Raw genomic sequence first — 21,704 nt, 5'->3', positions numbered from 1 at the left:
TTCATAAAAATGAACATGTTTCCATAGAGAAAGGCAATCTCAGATTGAGAAGACAAACTTATGGTTAAGCCAAAGAAAAGGTGTGAGGAATGGATAAATTAGGATATTGGGGTTAACACATATATACTAATACATATAAAATATATAATCCCCAAAGACCTATGGAATACCAAGAGTGGTCTACTCAACACTCTGTAATAACCTGCATGGAAGAGGACCTAAAGATCAATAGATATATGTATATGTGTAAATGAACAAGATTCTGTACACCTAGAAAAAACGACATTTTTCAATCGAACTTACTCTGATAAAAGCTACAACTTAAAGACACAAACAAGAATTAAGGAGGCTAAAACTTATGGGGCTTTGTCCTGGCACATTCCACTGTAATCTGCAACAGAAAAGCACAACTTGCAGCAAGGTCCTGTTTCCCTAGCAAGCAGAGTTGGCAACGTAGAAAGGCTGCCACCCTAAGGCCGTTTCCTCAAGGAGCAGCGTTAAATCTACTGCTAATGGTCACTAATATTCACAAGGACTGCAGGGCTGTAAATGACTCATGACCTCAAAAAATGTCCTGTGGTAGGGAATGGCCAAAAAAATCCAAATGAGGCAAATTTTTCAAGAAGGCAATTAGAAGTTGTAAGTTTCACTCAATCTTTAAATAAAAGTGAAAAGGACATTGATAAACGCAAAACATCAGGAAATATGAGACGCGTGCAAATCCAATCTACACAAAGTTATCACCTCACACCAGGCAGAATGACCATCAGCCAAAAGTCAACAAACAATAGATGTTGAAGAAGTTGTGGAGAATAGCATAACTTCTCGGTCTAAGTGGGATGTAAAGTGGTAACAGCCAATAATAGGAACAGAATGGCAGTGCGTTTAAAGGTGAAAATTGAGTCACCATATGATCCGGAAGGCCCACTATTGGGCCTGTCACCTGTGAAAGCCAGAATGAAAAAGACACGGGACGGAAAATCGTGTAGTGCAGCAGTATTTACAGTAGCCAAGACATGGATGCAAGCAAAATATCCATCAACAGATAAATGGACAAAGAAGAAGTGGTATACATAACGAATGGAATAGTAGCCTCGGGAAAAAAATGAACAATGCCGTTTTCAAGACTACAGATGAGCATAGAAATAATCATATCAGGTTAAGTAAGTCAAAAGGGAATGACAAATATCCTATGATATCATGTATACATGTTATCCTAAGATTGCTACCAATGAACATATTTCCACAGAAAAAGACACTCACATACTAATGAAATAAAATAATGGTTAGCCAAAATGAAAGGTGGGAGGATGGGAAAATTAGGACTATGGGGTTAACATTCATATACAAATGTATGTTACATGTATATAAACATATATCATATAAACATATGAATTATATAATCACCAATACCTATAATATATATATTGACAAAATACCTACCAAACAGCAAAGGAGGTCAACGCAACATTCTGTAATAACATACATAGTAACAGGATCCGAAGATGAACAGACATCTGTATGAATCATTGAGCAGATTCTGTACAGCCAGACAATCACAACACTCTAATCAAATTTACTCCGATAAGAAATAGAAATTAAATTTAAAAAACAAACATAAGTAAGGACACATAAACTTCTGGGGGCCTGTTCCAGCACATTCCACTCTAATTTACAACCTGGGAACACTACCTCCAGGAAGACTCTGTTGCCCTAGTAACAAGAGTTGAGAAGGTAATAATGCTGCCGCCTTGTGGCTGTTTCCCACAACAGCAGCTTTAATCCCAGTGCTAATGGTTGCTTCATTGTCACAAGGACTGCAGGGCTCTAAATGACACCTGCCCTCAAAAAATGCCCTGGGGTAGGGAATAGGCAAGAAAATTCAACACATGAGAAATTTTTCATGAAGTCAATATGAAGAGGGAAGTTGTACTCACTCTTTAAGAAAAAAAGGAAAAGAAGAAAAAGGATATGCCTATAGCTCAGTATAAGAAATTATTAGCCACAGGAATATCCAACCTCCAAAAAGGTTTCAGCTCACACCAGTCAAATGGCCATCAGCAAAAAGTCTACAAACTATAAATGCTGACGGGGTTTTATAGAACTGTGTACCTCCTAGCTGCTGGTGGCATGTAAAGTAGTATCACCACTAACAAAAACTGAATAGAGCTGCTTTAAAAGGTAAAAATTGAGCTACCATATGATGCGGCAGGGCACCTTTTGAGCCTATAAACTAAGACCACCAGAATCGAAAAGAGAGAGGCAGGCAAATGTGCACTGCAGCAATATTGAAATAGCCAAGACATGGAGGTAAAAAAAAGGTCCTTAAACAGATGAATGGACAAAGAGGAAATGGTATACGTACCAAATGGAATAGTAGCCTCGGGAAAAAAATGAACAATGCCATTTTCAGGATTACAGTTCAGCCTAGAAATAATCACATAAGGTTAAGTAAGTCAAAAGGGTATGACAAATATCCTATGATATCATTTATACATGTTATCCTAAGATTGCTACCAATGAACATATTTCCACAGAAAAAGACACTCACAGACTTATCAAAGAAACTAATGGTTAGCCAAAATGAAAGGTGGGAGGATGGGTAAATTAGGACTATGGGGTTAACGTACATATATTAATGTATGTTAAATGTATATAAACATATAACATATAAACAATATGAATTATATAATCACCAATACCTATAAATTATGTATTGACAAACTACTTACCAAGTAGCAAGGGAGGTCTACGCAACTTTCTGTAATAACATACATGGTAACGGGATCCGAAGATGAACAGACATATGTAGGAATCATTGAGCAGATTCCGTGCAGCCAGACAATCACAACACTCTAATCAAATTTACTCTGATAAGAAATGGAAATTAAATTTAAAACCAAACATAAGTAAGGAGACATAAACTTCTGGGGGCTTGTCCCAGCACATTCCACTCTAACTTACAACCTCAGAACACTACCTCCAGGAAGACACTGTTGCCCTGGTAACAAGAGTTGAGAAGGTAATAATGCTGCCGCCTTGTGGCTGTTTCCCACAACAGCAGCTTTAAACCCAGTGGTAATGGTTGCTTATATAGTCACAAGGACTGCAGGGCTGTAAATGACACAGGCGCTCCAAAAATGCCCTGGTATAGGGAATAGGCAAGAAATTTCAACACATGAGAAATTTTTCAAGAAGTCAATAAGTGGAGGGAAGTTGTACTGACTCTTTAACCAAAAACGGAAAAGAAAAAAAAGGACATGCCTAAAGCTCAGTATAAGGAATTTTTATCCACATGCATATCCAACCTCCAAAAAGGTTTCAGCTCACACCACTCAAACGGCCATCAGCAAAAAGTCTACAAACAATAAATGCTGAAGGGGTTTTAGAGAACTGTGTACCTTCTAGCTGCTGGTGGGATGTTAAGTGGTAACAGCACTAACAAAATGTGAATGGAGCTGCTTGAAAAGGTAAAAATTGAGCTACCATATGATGTGGCAGGGCACCTTTTCGGCCTATAACCTAAGACCACCAGAATCGGAAAGACAGAGGCAGGCAAATGTGCACTGCAGCAATATTGAAATAGCCAAGGCATGGAAGCAAAAAAAAGGTCCATAAACAAATGAATGGACAAAGAAGAAGTGGTATATGGACAGAATGGAGTCTCAGTCACGAAAAAAAATAAAAGAATGGCATATGCAGCACCACAGAGGAGCCTAGAGATAATCACAGAACATGAAGTAAGTCAGAATGCGAAAGACAAATGCCCTGTGATATCACTTATGTTATCTGAAAATTCATAAAAATGAACATATTTCAATAGAGAAAGGCAATCTCAGATTGAGAAGACAAACTTATGGTTAAGCCAAAGAAAAGGTGTGAGGAATGGATAAATTAGGATATTGGGGTTAACACACATATACTAATACATATAAAATATATAATCCCCAAAGACCTATGGAATACCAAGAGTGGTCTACTCAACACTCTGTAATAACCTGCATGGAAGAGGACCTAAAGATCAATAGATATATGTATATGTGTAAATAAACAAGATTCTGTATACCTAGAAAAAACGACATTTTTCAATCGAATTTACTCTGATAAAAGCTACAACTTAAAGACACAAACAAGAATTAAGGAGGCTAAAACTTATGGGGCTTTGTCCTGGCACATTCCACTGTAATCTGCAACCGAAAAGCACAACTTGCAGCAAGGTCCTGTTTCTCTAGCAAGCAGAGTTGGCTACGTAGAAAGGCTGCCACCCTAAGGCCGTTTCCTCAAGGAGCAGCGTTAAATCTACTGCTAATGGTCACTAATATTCACAAGGACTGCAGGGCTGTAAATGACTCATGCCCTCAAAAAATGTCCTGGGGTAGGGAATGGCCAAAAAAATCCAAATGAGGCAAATTTTTCAAGAAGGCAATTAGAAGTGGTAAGTTTCGCTCAATCTTAAAAAAAAAGTGCTAAGGACATTGATATACGCAAAACATCAGGAAACATGAGACGCGTGCAAATCCAATCTACACAAAGGTATCACCTCACACCAGGCAGAATGACCATCAGCCAAAAGTCAACAAACAATAGATGTTGAAGAAGTTGTGGAGAATAGCGTAACCTCTCGGTCTAAGTGGGATGTAAAGTGGTAACAGCCAATAATAGGAACAGAATGGCAGTGCGTTTAAAGGTAAAAATTGAGTCACCATATGATCCGGAAGGCCCACTATTGGGCCTGTCACCTGTGAAAGCCAGAATGAAAAAGACACGGGACGGAATATCATGTATTGCAGCAGTATTTACAGTAGCCAAGACATGGAAGCAAACAAAATATCCATCAACAGATAAATGGACAAAGAAGAAGTGGTATACATAGCGAATGGAATAGTAGGCTCGGGAAAGAAATGAACAATGCCGTTTTCAGGACTACAGATGAGCCTAGAAATAATCATATTAGGTTAAGTAAGTCAAAAGGGAATGACAAATATCCTATGATATCATGTATACATGTTATCCTAAGATTGCTACCAATGAACATATTTCCACAGAAAAAGACACTCACAGACTAATGAAATAAAATAATGTTTAGCCAAAATGAAAGGTGGGAGGATGGGAAAATTAGGACTATGGGGTTAACATACATATAGTAATGTATGTTAGATGTATAGAAACATATAACATATAAATATATGAATTATATAATCACCAATACCTATAAAATATACATTCTGTAATAACACACATGTTAACAGGATCCAAAGATGAACAGACATATGTATGAATCATTGAGCAGATTCTGTACAGCCAGACAATTACAACACTCTAATCAAATTGACACTGATAAGACATAGAAATTAAATTTAAAAAACAAACATAAGTAAGGAGACATAAACTTCTGGGGGCTTGTTCCAACATATTCTACTCTAATTTAAAACTTTGGAACTCTACATCCAGGAAGACTCTGTTGCCCCAGTAACAAGAGTTGAGAAGGTAATAATGCTGCCGCCTTGTGGCTGTTACCCACAACAGCAGCTTTAAACAAAGTGCTAATGGTTGCTTATATAGTCACAAGGACTGCAGGTCTGTAAATGACACAGGCGCTCAAAAAATGCCCTGGGGTAGGGAACAGGCAAGAAACTTCAACACATGAGAAATTTTTCAAAAAGTCAATAAGTGGAGGAAAGTTGTACTCACTCTTTAACCAAAAAAGGAAAAGAAAAAAAAGGACATGCGTAAAGCTCAGTATAAGGAATTATTATCCACATGCATATCCAACCTCCAAAAAGGTTTCAGCTCACACCAGTCAAATGGCCATCAGCAAAAAGTCTACAAACTATAAATGCTGAAGGGGTTTTAGAGAACTGTGTACATTCTAGCTGCTGGTGGGATGTAAAGTGGTAACAGAACTAACGAAAAGTGAATGGAGCTGCTCGAAAAGGTAAAAATTGAGCTACCATATGATGCGGCAGGGCACCTTTTGGGCCTATAACCTAAGACCACCAGAATCGGAAAGACAGAGGCAGGCAAATGTGCACTGCAGCAATATTGAAATAGCCAAGACATGGAAGCAAAAAAAAAGGTCCATAAAGAAATGAATGGACAAAGAAGAAGTGGTATATGGACAGAATGGAGTCTCATTCACGAAAAAAATAAAAGAATGGCATATGCAGCACCACAGAGGAGACTAGAGATAATCACACAACATGAAGTAAGTCAGAATGCGAAAGACAAATGTCCTATGATATCACTTATGTTATCTGAAAATTCATAAAAATGAACATATTTCCATAGAGAAAGGCAATCTCAGATTGAGAAGACAAACTTATGGTTAAGCCAAAGAAATTGTGTGAGGAATGGATAAATTAGGATATTGGGGTTAACACACATATACCAATATATATAAAATATATAATCCCCAAAGACCTATGGAATACCAAGAGTGATCTACTCAACACTGTGTAATAACCTGCATGGAAAAGGACCTAAAGATCAATAGATATATGTATATGTGTAAATGAACAAGACTCTGTACACCTAGAAAAAACGACATTTTTCAATCGAATTTACTCTGATAAAAGCTACAACTTAAAGACACAAACAAGAATTAAGGAGGCTAAAACTTATGGGGCTTTGTCCTGGCACATTTCACTGTAATCTGCAACCTAAAAGCACAACTTACAGCAAGGTCCTGTTTCCCAGGCAAGCAGAGTTGACAAGGTAGAAATGCTGCCACTCTAAGGCCGTTTCCTCAAAGAGCAACGTTAAATCTACTGCTAATGGTCACTAATATGCACAAGGACTGCAGGGCTGTAAATGACTCATGCCCTCAAAAAATGTCCTGGGGTAGGGAATGGCCATAAAAATCCAAATGCGGCAAAATTTTCAAGAAGGCAATTAGAAGTTGTAAGTTTCGCTCAATCTTAAAAAAAAAGTGAAAAGGACATTGATAAACGCAAAACATCAGGAAACATGAGACGCATGCAAAACCAATCTACACAAAGGTATCACCTCACACCAGGCAGAATGACCATCAGCCAAAATCAACAAACAATAGATGTTGAAGAAGTTGTGGAGAATAGCGTAACCTCTCGGTCTAAGTGGGATGTAAAGTGGTAACAGCCAATAATAGGAACAGAATGGCAGTGCGTTTAAAGGTAAAAATTGAGTCACCATATGATCCGGAAGGCCCACTATTGGGTCTGTCACCTGTGAAAGCCACAAAGAAAAAGACACGGAACGGAAAATCATGTATTGCACCAGTATTTATAGTAGCCAAGACATGGAAGCAAACAAAATATCCATCAACAGATAAATGGATAAAGAAGAAGTGGTATACATAGCGAATGGAAGAGTATCCTCGGGAAAAAAATGAACAATGCCGTTTTCAGGACTCCAGATGAGCCTAGAAATAATCATATTAGGTTAAGTAAGTCAAAAGGGAATGACAAATATCCTATGATATCATGTATACATGTTATCCTAAGATTGCTACCAATGAACATATTTCCACAGAAAAAGACAATCACAGACTTATCAAATCAACTAATGGTTAGCCAAAATGAAAGGTGGGAGGATGGGAAAATTAGGAGTATGGGGTTAACATAAATATACAAATGTATGTTACATGTATATAAATATATAACATATAAATATGCGAATTATATAATCACCAATACCTATAAAATATATATTGACAAAATACCTACCAAACAGCAAGGGAGGTCTACGCAACATTCTGTAATAACATACATGGTAACAGGATCCGAAGATGAAGAGACATCTGTATGAATCATTTAGCAGATTCTGTACAGCCATACAACCACAACACTCTAATCAAATTTACTCCGATAAGAAATAGAAATTAAATTTAAAAAACAAACATAAGTAAGGACACATAAACTTCTGGGGGCCTGTTCCAGCACATTCCACTCTAATTTACAACCTCGGAACACTACCTCCAGGAAGACTCTGTTGCCCTAGTAACAAGAGTTGAGAAGGTAATAATGCTGCCGCCTTGTGGCTGTTTCCCACAACAGCAGCTTTAATCCCAGTGCTAATGGTTCTGTAATTGTCACAAGGACTGCAGGGCTCTAAATGACACCTGCCCTCAAAAACTGCCCTGGGGTAGGGAATAGGCAAGAAAATTCAACACATGAGAAATATTTTAAGAAGTCAATATGAAGAGGGAAGTTGTACGCACACTTTAAGAAAAAAAGGAAAAGAAGAAAAAGGATATGCCTATAGCTCAGTATAAGAAATTATTAGCCACAGGAATATCCAACCTCCAAAAAGGTTTCAGCTCACACCAGTCAAATGGCCATCAGCAAAAAGTCTACAAACTATAAATGCTGACGGGGTTTTAGAGAACTGTGTACCTCCTACTGCTGGTGGCATGTAAAGTGGTAGCAGCACTAACAAAAACTGAATTGAGCTGCTTTAAAAGGTAAAATTTGAGCTACAATATGATGCGGCAGGGCACCTTTTGAGCCTATAAACTAAGACCACCAGAATCGAAAAGAGAGAGGCAGGAAAATGTGCACTGCAGCAATATTGAAATAGCCAAGACATAGAAGCAAAAAAAAGGTCCATAAACAGATGAATGGACAAAGAAGAAGTGGTATACGTACCAAATGGAATAGTAGACTCGGGAAAAAAATGAACAATGCCGTTTTTAGGACTACAGTTCAGCCTAGAAATAATCACATAAGGTAAAGTAAGTGAAAAGGGTATGACAAATATCCTATGATATCATTTATACATGATATTCTAAGATTGCTACCAATGAACATATTTCCACAGAAAAAGACACTCACAGACTTATCAAAGAAACTAATGGTTAGCCAAAATGAAAGGTGGGAGGATGGGAAAATTAGGACTATGGGGTTAACATACATATATTAATGTATGTTAAATGGATATAAATATATAACATATAAACTATACGAATTATATAATGCCCAATACCTATAAAATATGTATTGACAAAATACTTACCAAATACCAAGGGAGGTCTACGCAACATTCTGTAATAACATACATGGTAACAGGATCTGAAGATGAACAGACATATGTATGAATAATTGAGCAGATTCCATGCAGCCAGACAATCACAACACTCTAATCAAATTTACTCTGAGAAGAAATAGAAATTAAATTTAAAACCAAACATAAGTAAGGAGACATAAACTTCTGGAGGCTTGTCCCAACACATTCCACTCTAACTTACAACCTCAGAACACTACCTCCCGGAAGACTCTGTTGCCCTAGTAACAAGAGTTGAGAAGGTAATAATGCTGCCGCCTTGTTGGTGTTTCCCACAACAGCAGCTTAAAACCCAGTGCTAATGGTTGCTTAATAGTCACAAGGACTGCAGGGCTCTAAATGACACCTGCCCTCAAAAAATGCCCTGGGGTAGGGAATAGGCAAGAAAATTCAACACATGAGAAATTTTTCAAGAAGTCAATATGAAGAGGGAAGTTGTACTCACTCTTTAAGAAAAAAAGGAAAAGAAGAAAAAGGATATGCCTATAGCTCAGTATAAGAAATTATTAGCCACAGGAATATCCAACCTCCAAAAAGGTTTCAGCTCACACCAGTCAAATGGCCATCAGCAAAAAGTCTACAAACTATAAATGCTGAAGGGGTTTTAGAGAACTGTGTACCTTCTAGCTCCTGGTGGGATGTAAAGTGGTAACAGTACTTACGATAAGTGAATGGAGCTGCTTGAAAAGGTAAAAATTGAGCTACCATATGATGCGGCACGGCACCTTTTGGGCCTACAACCTAAGACCACCAGAATCGGAAAGACATAGGCAGGCAAATGTGCACTGCAGCAATATTGAAATAGCCAAGACATGGAAGCAAAAAAAAGGTCCATAAAGAAATGAATGGACAAAGAAGAAGTGGTATATGGACAGAATGGAGTCTCAGTCACGAAAAAAAAAAAAAAAGAATGGCATATGCTGCACCACAGTGGAGCCTAGAGATAATCAACCAACGTGAAGTAAGTCAGAATGCGAAAGACAAATGCCCTATGATATCACTTATGTTATCTGAAAATTCATAAAAATGAACATATTTCCATAGAGAAAGGCAATCTCAGATTGAGAAGACAAACTTATGGTTAAGCCAAAGAAAAGGTGTGAGGAATGGATAAATCAGGATATTGGGGTTAACACACATATACTAATACATATAAAATATATAATCCCCAAAGACCTATGGAATACCAAGAGTGGTCTACTCAACACTCTGTAATAACCTGCATGGAAGAGGACCTAAAGATCAATAGATATATGTATATGTGTAAATGAACAAGATTCTGTACACCTAGAAAAAACGACATTTTTCAATCGAATTTACTCTGATAAAAGCTACAACTTAAAGACACAAACAAGAATTAAGGAGGCTAAAACTTATGGGGCTTTGTCCTGGCACATTCCACTGTAATCTGAAACCGAAAAGCACAACTTGCAGCAAGGTCCTGTTTCCCTAGCAAGCAGAGTTGGCAACGTAGAAATGCTGCCACCCTAAGGCCGTTTCCTCAAGGAGCAGTGTTAAATCTACTGCTAACGGTCACTAATATGCACAAGGACTGCAGGGCTGTAAATGACTCATGCCCTCAAAAAATGTCCTGGGGTAGGGAATGGCCAAAAAAATCCAACTGCGGCAAATTTTTCAAGAAGGCAATTAGAAGTTGTAAGTTTCGCTCAATCTTAAAAAAAAAGTGAAAAGGATATTGATAAACGCAAAACATCAGGAAACATGAGACGCATGCAAATCCAATCTACACAAAGGTATCACCTCACACCAGGCAGAATGACCATCAGCCAAAAGTCAACAAACAATAGATGTTGAAGAAGTTGTGGAGAATAGCGTAACCTCTCGGTCTAAGTGGGATGTAAAGTGGTAACAGCCAATAATAGGAACAGAATGGCAGTGCGTTTAAAGGTAAAAATTGAGTCACCATATGATCCGGAAGGCGCAGTATTAGGCCTGTCACCTGTGAAAGCAAGAAGGAAAAAGACACGGAATGGAAAATCGTGTAGTGCAGTAGTATTTACAGTAGCCAAGACATGGAAGCAAACAAAATATCCATCAACAGATAAATGGACAAAGAAGAAGTGGTATACATAACGAATGGAATAGTAGCCTCGGGAAAAAAATGAACAATGCCCTTTTCAGGACGACAGATGAGCCTAGAAATAATCATATTAGGTTAAGTAAGTCAAAAGGGAATGACAAATATCCTATGATATCATGTATACATGTTATCCTAAGATTGCTACCAATGAATATATTTCCACAGAAAAAGACACTCACATACTAATGAAATAAAATAATGGTTAGCCAAAATGAAAGGTGGGAGGATGGGAAAATTAGGACTATGGGGTTAACATTCATATACAAATGTATGTTACATGTATATAAACATATATCATAAACATATGAATTATATAATCACCAATACCTATAATATATATATTGACAAAATACCTACCAAACAGCAAAGGAGGTCAACGCAACCTTCTGTACTAACATACGTGGTAACAGGATCGAAGATGAACAGACATCTGTATGAATCATTGCGCAGATTCTGTACAGCCAGACAATCACAACAGTCTAATCAAATTTACTCCGATAAGAAATAAAAATTAAATTTAAAAAACAAACATAAGTAAGGACACATAAACTTCTGGGGGCCTGTTCCAGCACATTCCACTCTAATTTACAACCTCGGAACACTACCTCCAGGAAGACACTGTTGCCCTAGTAACAAGAGTTGAGAAGGTAATAATGCTGCCGCCTTGTTTGTGTTTCCCACAACAGCAGCTTTAATCCCAGTGCTAATGGTTGCTTAATAGTCACAAGGACTGCAGGGCTCTAAATGACACCTGCCCTCAAAAAATGCCCTGGGGTAGGGAATAGGCAAGAAAATTCAACACATGAGAAATTTTTCAAGAAGTCAATATGAAGAGGGAAGTTGTACTCACTCTTTAAGAAAAAAAGGAAAAGAAGAAAAAGGATATGCCTATAGCTCAGTATAAGAAATTATTAGCCACAGGAATATCCAACCTCCAAAAAGGTTTCAGCTCACACCAGTCAAATGGCCATCAGCAAAAAGTCTACAAACTATAAATGCTGAAGGGGTTTTAGAGAACTGTGTACCTTCTAGCTCCTGGTGGGATGTAAAGTGGTAACAGCACTTACGATAAGTGAATGGAGCTGCTTGAAAAGGTAAAAATTGAGCTGCCATATGATGCGGCAGGGCACCTTTTGAGCCTATAAACTAAGACCACCAGAATCGGAAAGACAGAGGCAGGCAAATGTGCACTGCAGCAATATTGAAATAGCCAAGGCATGGAAGCAAAGAAAAGGTCCATAAACAAATGAATGGACAAAGAAGAAGTGGTATATGGACAGAATGGAGTCTCAGTCACGAAAAAAATAAAAGAATGGCATATGCAGCACCACAGAGGAGCGTAGAGATAATCACACAGCGTGAAGTAAGTCAGAATGCGAAAGACAAATGCCCTATGATATCACTTATGTTATCTGAAAATTCATAAAAATGAACATATTTCCATAGAGAAAGGCAATCTCAGATTGAGAAGACATACTTATGGTTAAGCCAAAGAAAATGTGTGAGGAATGGATAAATCAGGATATTGGGGTTAACACACATATATTAATACATATAAAATATATAATCCCCAAAGACCTATGGAATACCAAGAGTGGTCTACTCAACACTCTGTAATAACCTGCATGGAAAAGGACCTAAAGATCAATAGATATATGTATATGTGTAAATGAACAGGATTCTGTACACCTAGAAAAAACGACATTTTTCAATCAAATTTACTCTGATAAAAGCTACAACTTAAAGACACAAACAAGAATTAAGGAGGCTAAAACTTATGGGGCTTTCTCCTGGCACATTCCACTCTAATCTGCAACCTAAAAGCAAAACGTGCAGCAAGGTCCTGTTTCCCTAGCAAGCAGAGTTGGCAACGTAGAAATGCTGCCACCCTAAGGCCGTTTCCTCAAGCAACAGTGTTAAATCTACTGCTAATGGTCACTAATATTCACAAGGACTGCAGGGCTGTAAATGACTCATGCCCTCAAAAAATGTCCTGGGGTAGGGAATGGCCAAAAAAATCCAAATGCGGCAAATTTTTCAAGAAGGCAATTAGAAGTTGTAAGTTTCGCTCAATCTTAAAAAAAAAGTGAAAAGGATATTGATAAACGCAAAACATCAGGAAACATGAGACGCATGCAAATCCAATCTACACAAAGGTATCACCTCACACCAGGCAGAATGACCATCAGCCAAAAGTCAACAAACAATAGATGTTGAAGAAGTTGTGGAGAATAGCGTAACCTCTCGGTCTAAGTGGGATGTAAAGTGGTAACAGCCAATAATAGGAACAGAATGGCAGTGCGTTTAAAGGTAAAAATTGAGTCACCATATGATCCGGAAGGCCCACTATTGGGCCTGTCACCTGTGAAAACCAGAATGAAAAAGACACGGGACGGAAAATCGTGTATTGCAGCAGTATTTACAGTAGCCAAGACATGGAAGCAAACAAAATATCCATCAACAGATAAATGGACAAAGAAGAAGTGGTATACATAACGAATGGAATAGTAGCCTCGGGAAAAAAATGAACAATGCCGTTTTCTGGACTACAGATGAGCCTAGAAATCATCATATTAGATTAAGTAAGTCAAAAGGGAATGACAAATATCCTATGATATCATGTATACATGTTATCCTAAGATTGCTACCAATGAACATATTTCCACAGAAAAAGACACTCACAGACTAATGAAATAAAATAATGGTTAGCCAAAATGAAAGGTGGGAGGATGGGAAAATTAGGACTATGGGGTTAACATACATGTACTAATGTATGTTAGATGTACATAAACATATAACATATAAATATATGAACTATATAATCACCAATACCTATAAAATATACATTCTGTAATAACATACATGTTAACAGGATCCAAAGATGAACAGACATATGTATGAATCATTGAGCAGATTCTGTACAGCCAGACAATTACAACACTCTAATAAAATTTACTCTGATAAGAAATAGAAATTAAATTTAAAAAACAAACATAAGTAAGGAGACATAAACTTCTCGGTGCTTGTCCCAACACATTCTACTCTAATTTACAACCTTGGAACACTACATCCAGGAAGACTCTGTTGCCCTAGTAACAAGAGTTGAGAAGGTAATAATGCTGCCGCCTTGTGGCTGTTTCCCACAACAGCAGCTTTAAACCCAGTGCTAATGGTTGCTTATATAGTCACAAGGACTGCAGGGCTGTAAATGACACAGGCGCTAAAAAAATGCCCTGGGGTAGGGAATAGGCAAGAAAATTCAACACATGAGAAATTTTTGAAAAAGTCAATAAGTGGAGGGAAGTTGTACTCACTCTTTAACCAAAAAAGGAAAAGAAATAAAAGGACATGCCTAAAGCCCAGTATAAGGAATTATTATCCACGTGCATATCCAACCTCCAAAAAGGTTTCAGCTCACACCACTCAAATGGCCAACAGCAAAAAGTCTACAAGCAATAAATGCTGAAGGGGTTTTAGAGAACTGTGTACCTTCTAGCTGCTGGTGGGATGTAAAGTGGTAACAGCATTAACGAAAAGTGAATGGAGCTGCTTGAAAAGGTAAAAATTGAGCTACCATATGATGCAGCAGGGCACCTTTTGGGCCTATAACCTAAGACGACAAGAATCGGAAAGACAGAGGCAGGCAAATGTGCACTGCAGCAATATTGAAATAGCCAAGACATGGAAGCAAAAAAAAAGGTCCATAAACAAATGAATGGACAAAGAAGAAGTGGTATACGTACCAAATGGAATAGTAGACTCGGGAAAAAAAAGAACAATGCCGTTTTCAGGACTACAGTTCAGCGTAGAAATAATCACATAAGGTTAAGTAAGTCAAAAGGGTATGACCAATATCCTATGATATCATTTATACATGTCATCCTAAAATTGCTACCAATGAACATATTTCCACAGAAAAAGACACTCACAGACTTATCAAAGAAACTAATGGTTAGCCAAAATGAAAGGTGGGAGGATGTGCAAATTAGGAATATGGGGTTATCATACATATATTAATGTATGTTAAATGTATATAAACATATAACATATAAACTATATGAATTATATAATCACCAATACCTATAAATTATGTATTGACAAAATACTTACCCAATACCAAGGGAGGTCTACGAAACATTCTGTAATAACATACATGGTAACAGGATCCGAAGATGAACAGACATATGTAGGAATCATTGAGCAGATTCCGTGCAGCCAGACAATCACAACACTCTAATCAAATTTACTCTGATAAGAAATAGAAATAAATTTTAAAACCAAACATAAGTAAGGAGACATAAACTTCTGGCGGCTTGTCCCAGCACATTCCACTCTAACTTACAACCTCAGAACACTACCTCCAGGAAGACACTGTTGCACTAGTAACAAGAGTTGAGAAGGTAATAATGCTGCCGCCTTGTGGCTGTTTCCCACAACAGCAGCTTTAAACCCAGTGGTAATGGTTGCTTATATAGTCACAAGGACTGCAGGGCTGTAAATGACACAGGCGCTCCAAAAATGTCCTGGGATAGGGAATAGGCAGGAAATTTCAACACATGAGAAATTTTTCAAGGAGTCAATAAGTGGAAGGAAGTTGTACTGACTCTTTAACCAAAAATGGAAAAGAAAAAAAAGGACATGCCTAAAGCTCAATATAAGGAATTATTATCCACATGCATATCCAACCTCCAAAAAGTTTCAGCACACACCACTCAAATGGCCATCAGCAAAAAGTCTACAAACAATAAATGCTGAAGGGGTTTAAGAGAACTGTATACCTTATAGCTGCTGGTGGGATGTAAAGTGGCAACAGCACTAACGAAAACTGAATGGAGCTGCTTGAAAAGGTAAAAATTGAGCTACCATATGATGCGGCAGGACACCTTTTGGGCCTATAACCTAAGACCACCAGAATCGGAAAGACAGAGGCAGGCAAATGTGCACTGCAGCAATATTCAAATAGCCAAGGCATGGAAGCAAAAAAAAGTTCCATAAACAAATGAATGGACAAAGAAGAAGTGGTATATGGACAGAATGGAGTCTCAGTCACGAAAAAAAAAAAAAACAATGGCATATGCAGGACCACAGAGGAGCCTAGAGATAATCACACCACGTGAAGTAAGTCAGAATGCGAAAGACAAATGCTCTATGATATCACTTATGTTATCTGAAAATTCATAAAAATGAACATGTTTCCATAGAGAAAGGAAATCTCAGATTGAGAAGACAAACTTATGGTTAAGCCAAAGAAAAGGTGTGAGGAATGGATAAATTAGGATATTGGGGTTAACACACATATACTAATACATATAAAATATATAATCCCCAAAGACCTATGGAATACCCAGAGTGGTCTACTCAACAGTCTGTAATAACCTGCATGGAAAAGGACCTAAAGATCAATAGATATATGTATATGTGTAAATGAACAAAATTCTGTACACCTAGAAAAAACGACATTTTTCAATCGAATTTACTCTGATAAAAGCTACAACTTAAAGACACAAACAAGAATTAAGGAGGCTAAAACTTACGGGGCTTTCTCCTGGCACATTCCACTCTAATCTGCAACCTAAAAGCACAACTTGCAGCAAGGTCCTGTTTCCCTAGCAAGCAGAGTTGGCAACGTAGAAATGCTGCCACCCTAAGACCGTTTCCTCAAGCAGCAGTGTTAAATCTACTGCTAATGGTCACTAATATTCACAAGGACTGCAGGGCTGTAAATGATTCATGCCCTAAAAAAATGTCCTGGGGTAGGGAATGGCCAAAAAAATCTAAATGCGGCAAATTTTTCAAGAAGGCAATTAGAAGTTCTAAGTTTCGCTCAATCTTAAAAAAAAAGTGAAAAGGTCATTGATAAATGCAAAACATCAGGAAACATGAGACGCATGCAAATCCAATCTACACAAAGGTATCACCTCACACCAGGCAGAATGACCATCAGCCAAAAGTCAACAAACAATAGATGTTGAAGAAGTTGTGGAGAATAGCGTAACCTCTCGGTCTAAGTGGGATGTAAAGTGGTAACAGCCAATAATAGGAACAGAATGGCAGTGCGTTTAAAGGTAAAAATTGAGTCACCATATGATCCGGAAGGCCCACTATTGGGCAGGTCACCTGTGAAAGCCAGAATGAAAAAGACACGGAATGGAAAATCTTGTATTGCAGCTGTATTTACAGTAGCCAAGACATGGAAGCAAACAAAATATCCATCAACAGATAAATGGACAAAGAAGAAGTGGTATACATAACGAATGGAATAGTAGGCTCGGGAAGAAAATGAACAATGCCGTTTTCAGGACTACAGATGAGCCTAGAAATAATCATATTAGTTTAAGTAAGTCAAAAGGGAATGACAAATATCCTATGATATCATGTATACATGTTATCCTAAGATTGCTACCAATGAATATATTTCCACAGAAAAAGACACTCACAGACGAATGAAATAAAATAATGGTTAGACAAAATGAAAGGTGGGAGGCTGGGAAAATTAGGACTATGTGGTAAACATACATATACAAATGTATGTTACATGTATACAAACATATATCATATAAACATATGAATTATATAATCACCAATACCTATAATATATATATTGACAAAATACCTACCAAACAGCAAAGGAGGTCAACGCAACATTCTGTAATAAGATACATGGTAACAGGATCCGAAGATGAACAGACATCTGTATGAATCATTAAGCAGATTCTGTACACCCAGACAATCACAACAATCTAATCAAATTTACTCTGATAAGAAATACAAATTAAATTTAAAGAACAAACATAAGTAAGGACACATAAACTTCTGGGGGCCTGTTCCAGCACATTCCACTCTAATTTACAACCTCGGAACACTACCTCCAGGAAGACTCTGTTGCCCTAGTAACAAGAGTTGAGAAGGTAATAATGCTGCCGCCTTGTGGCTGTTTCCCACAACAGCAGCTTTAATCCCAGTGCTAATGGTTGCTTAATTGTCACAAGGACTGCAGGGCTCTAAATGACACCTGCCCTCAAAAATTGCCCTGGTGTACGGAATAGGCAAGAAAATTCAACACATGAGAAATTTTTCAAGAGGTCAATATGAAGAGGGAAGTTGTACGCACTCTTTAAGAAAAAAAGGAAAAGAAGAAAAAGGATATGCCTATAGCTCAGAATAATAAATTATTAGCCACATGAATATCCAACCTCCAAAAAGGTTTCAGCTCACACCAGTCAAATGGCCATCAGCAAAAAGTCTACAAACTATAAATGCTGACGGGGTTTTAGAGAACTGTGTACCTCCTACTGCTGGTGGCATGTAATGTGTTAACAGCACTAACCAAAACTGAATAGAACTGCTTTAAAAGGTAAAAACTGAGCTACAATATGATGCGGCAGGGCACCTTTTGAGCCTATTAACTAAGACCACCAGAATCGAAAAGAGAGAGGCATGCAAATGTGCACTGCAGCAATATTGAAATAGCCAAGACATAGAAGCAAAAAAAAGGTCCATAAAGAGATGAATGGACAAAGAAGAAGTGGTATACGTACCAAATGGAATAGTAGCCTCGGGAAAAAAATGAACAATGCCGTTTTCAGGACTACAGTTGAGCCTAGAAATAATCATATAAGGTAACGTAAGTCAAAAGGGTATGACAAATATCCTATGATATCATTTATACAAGATATCCTAAGATTGCTACCAATGAACATATTTCCACAGAAAAAGACACTCACAGACTTATCAAAGAAACTAATGGTTAGCCAAAATGAAAGGTGGGAGGATGGGAAAATTAGGACTATGGGGTTAACATACATATATTAATGTATGTTAAATGTATATAAACATATAACATATAAACTATATGAATTATATAATCCCCAATACCTATAAAATATGTATTGACAAAATACTTACCAAATACCAAGGGAGGTCTACGCAACATTCTGTAATAACATACATGGTAACAGGATCCGAAGATGAACAGATATATGTATGAATCATTGAGCAGATTCCATGCAGCCAGACAATCACAACACTCTAATCAAATTTACTCTGATAAGAACTAGAAATTAAATTTCAAACCAAACATAAGTAAGGAGACATAAACTTCTGTAGGCTTGTCCCAGCACATTCCACTCTAACTTACAACCTCAGAACACTACCTCCAGGAAGACTCTGTTGCCCTAGTAACAAGAGTTGAGAAGGTAATAATGCTGCCGCCTTGTGGCTGTTTCCCACAACAGCAGCTTAAAACCCAGTGCTAATGGTTGCTTATATAGTCACAAGGACTGCAGGGCTGTAAATGACACAAGCGCTCCAAAAATGCCCTGGGATAGGTAATAGGCAAGAAAATTCAACACATGAGAAATTTTTCAAGAAGTCAATAAGTGGAGGGAAGTTGTACTGAGTCTTTAACCAAAAACGGAAAAGAAAAAAAAGGACATGCCTAAAGCTCAGTATAAGGAATTTTTATCCACATACATATCCAACATCCAAAAAGGTTTCAGCTCACACCACTCAAACGGCCATCAGCAAAAAGTCTACAAACAATAAATGCTGAAAGGGTTTTAGAGAACTGTGTACCTTCTAGCTGCTGGTGGGATGTAAAGTGGTAACAGCACTAACGAAATGTGAATGGAGCTGCTTGAAAAGGTAAAAATGGAGATACCATATGATGCGGCAGGGCACCTTTTAGGCCTATAACCTAAGGCTACCAGAATCGGAAAGACAGTGGCAGGCAAATGTGCACTGCAGCAATATTGAAATAGCCAAGGCATGGAAGCAAAAAAAAGGTCCATAAACAAATGAATGGACAAAGAAGAAGTGGTATATGGACAGAATGGAGTCTCAGACACGAAAAAAAATAAAAGAATGGCATATGCAGCACCACAGTGGAGCCTAGAGATAATCACAGAACATGAAGTAAGTCAGAATGCGAAAGACAAATGCCCTGTGATATCACTTATGTTATCTGAAAATTCATAAAAATGAACATGTTTCCATAGAGAAAGGAAATCTCAGATTGAGAAGACAAACTTATGGTTAAGCCAAAGAAAAGGTGTGAGGAATGGATAAATTAGGATATTGGGGTTAACACATATATACTAATACATATAAAATATATAATCCCCAAAGACCTATGGAATACCAAGAGTGGTCTACTCAACACTCTGTAATAACCTGCATGGAAGAGGACCTAAAGATCAATAGATATATGTATATGTGTAAATGAACAATATTCTGTACACCTAGAAAAAACGACATTTTTCAATCGAATTTACTCTGATAAAAGCTACAACTTAAAGACACAAACAAGAATTAAGGAGGCTAAAACTTATGGGGCTTTGTCCTGGCACATTCCACTGTAATCTGCAACCGAAAAGCACATCTTGCAGCAAGGTCCTGTTTCCCTAGCAAGCAGAGTTGGCAACGTAGAAAGGCTGCCACCCTAAGGCCGTTTCCTAAAGGAGCAGCGTTAAATCTACTGCTAATGGTCACTAATATTCACAAGGACTGCAGGGCTGTAAATGACTCATGACCTCAAAAAATGTCCTGGGGTAGGGAATGGCCAAAAAAATCCAAATGAGGCAAATTTTTCAAGAAGGCAATTAGAAGTTGTAAGTTTCGCTCAATCTTAAAATAAAAGTGAAAAGGACATTGATAAACTCAAAACATCAGGAAATATGAGACGCGTGCAAATCCAATCTACACAAATTTATCACCTCACACCAGGCAGAATGACCATCAGCCAAAAGTCAACAAACAATAGATGTTGAAAACGTTGTGGAGAATAGCATAACTTCTCGGTCTAAATGGGATGTAAAGTGGTAACAGCCAATAATAGGAACAGAATGGCAGTGCGTTTAAAGGTGAAAATTGAGTCACCATATGATCCGGAAGGCCCACTCTTGGGCCTGTCACCTGTGAAAGCCAGAATGAAAAAGACACGGGACGGAAAATCGTGTAGTGCAGCAGTATTTACAGTAGCCAAGACATGGATGCAAGCAAAATATCCATCAACAGATAAATGGACAAAGAAGAAGTGGTATACATAACGAATGGAATAGTAGCCTCGGGAAAAAAATGAACAATGCCGTTTTCAAGACTACAGATGAGCATAGAAATAATCATATCAGGTTAAGTAAGTCAAAAGGGAATGACAAATATCCTATGATATCATGTATACATGTTATCCTAAGATTGCTACCAATGAACATATTTCCACAGAAAAAGACACTCACATACTAATGAAATAAAATAATGGTTAGCCAAAATGAAAGGTGGGAGGATGGGAAAATTAGGACTATGGGGTTAACATTCATATACAAATGTATGTTACATGTATATAAACATATATCATATAAACATATGAATTATATAATCACCAATACCTATAATATATATATTGACAAAATACCTACCAAACAGCAAAGGAGGTCAACGCAACATTCTGTAATAACATACATAGTAACAGGATCCGAAGATGAACAGACATCTGTATGAATCATTGAGCAGATTCTGTACAGCCAGACAATCACAACACTCTAATCAAATTTACTCCGATAAGAAATAG

The sequence above is a fragment of the Eschrichtius robustus genome, chromosome 3 (assembly GCF_028021215.1).
Source record: "Eschrichtius robustus isolate mEscRob2 chromosome 3, mEscRob2.pri, whole genome shotgun sequence".
In the NCBI taxonomy this organism is placed as follows: Eukaryota; Metazoa; Chordata; class Mammalia; order Artiodactyla; family Eschrichtiidae; genus Eschrichtius; species Eschrichtius robustus.
Note: the sequence above shows the minus strand (reverse complement) of the source record.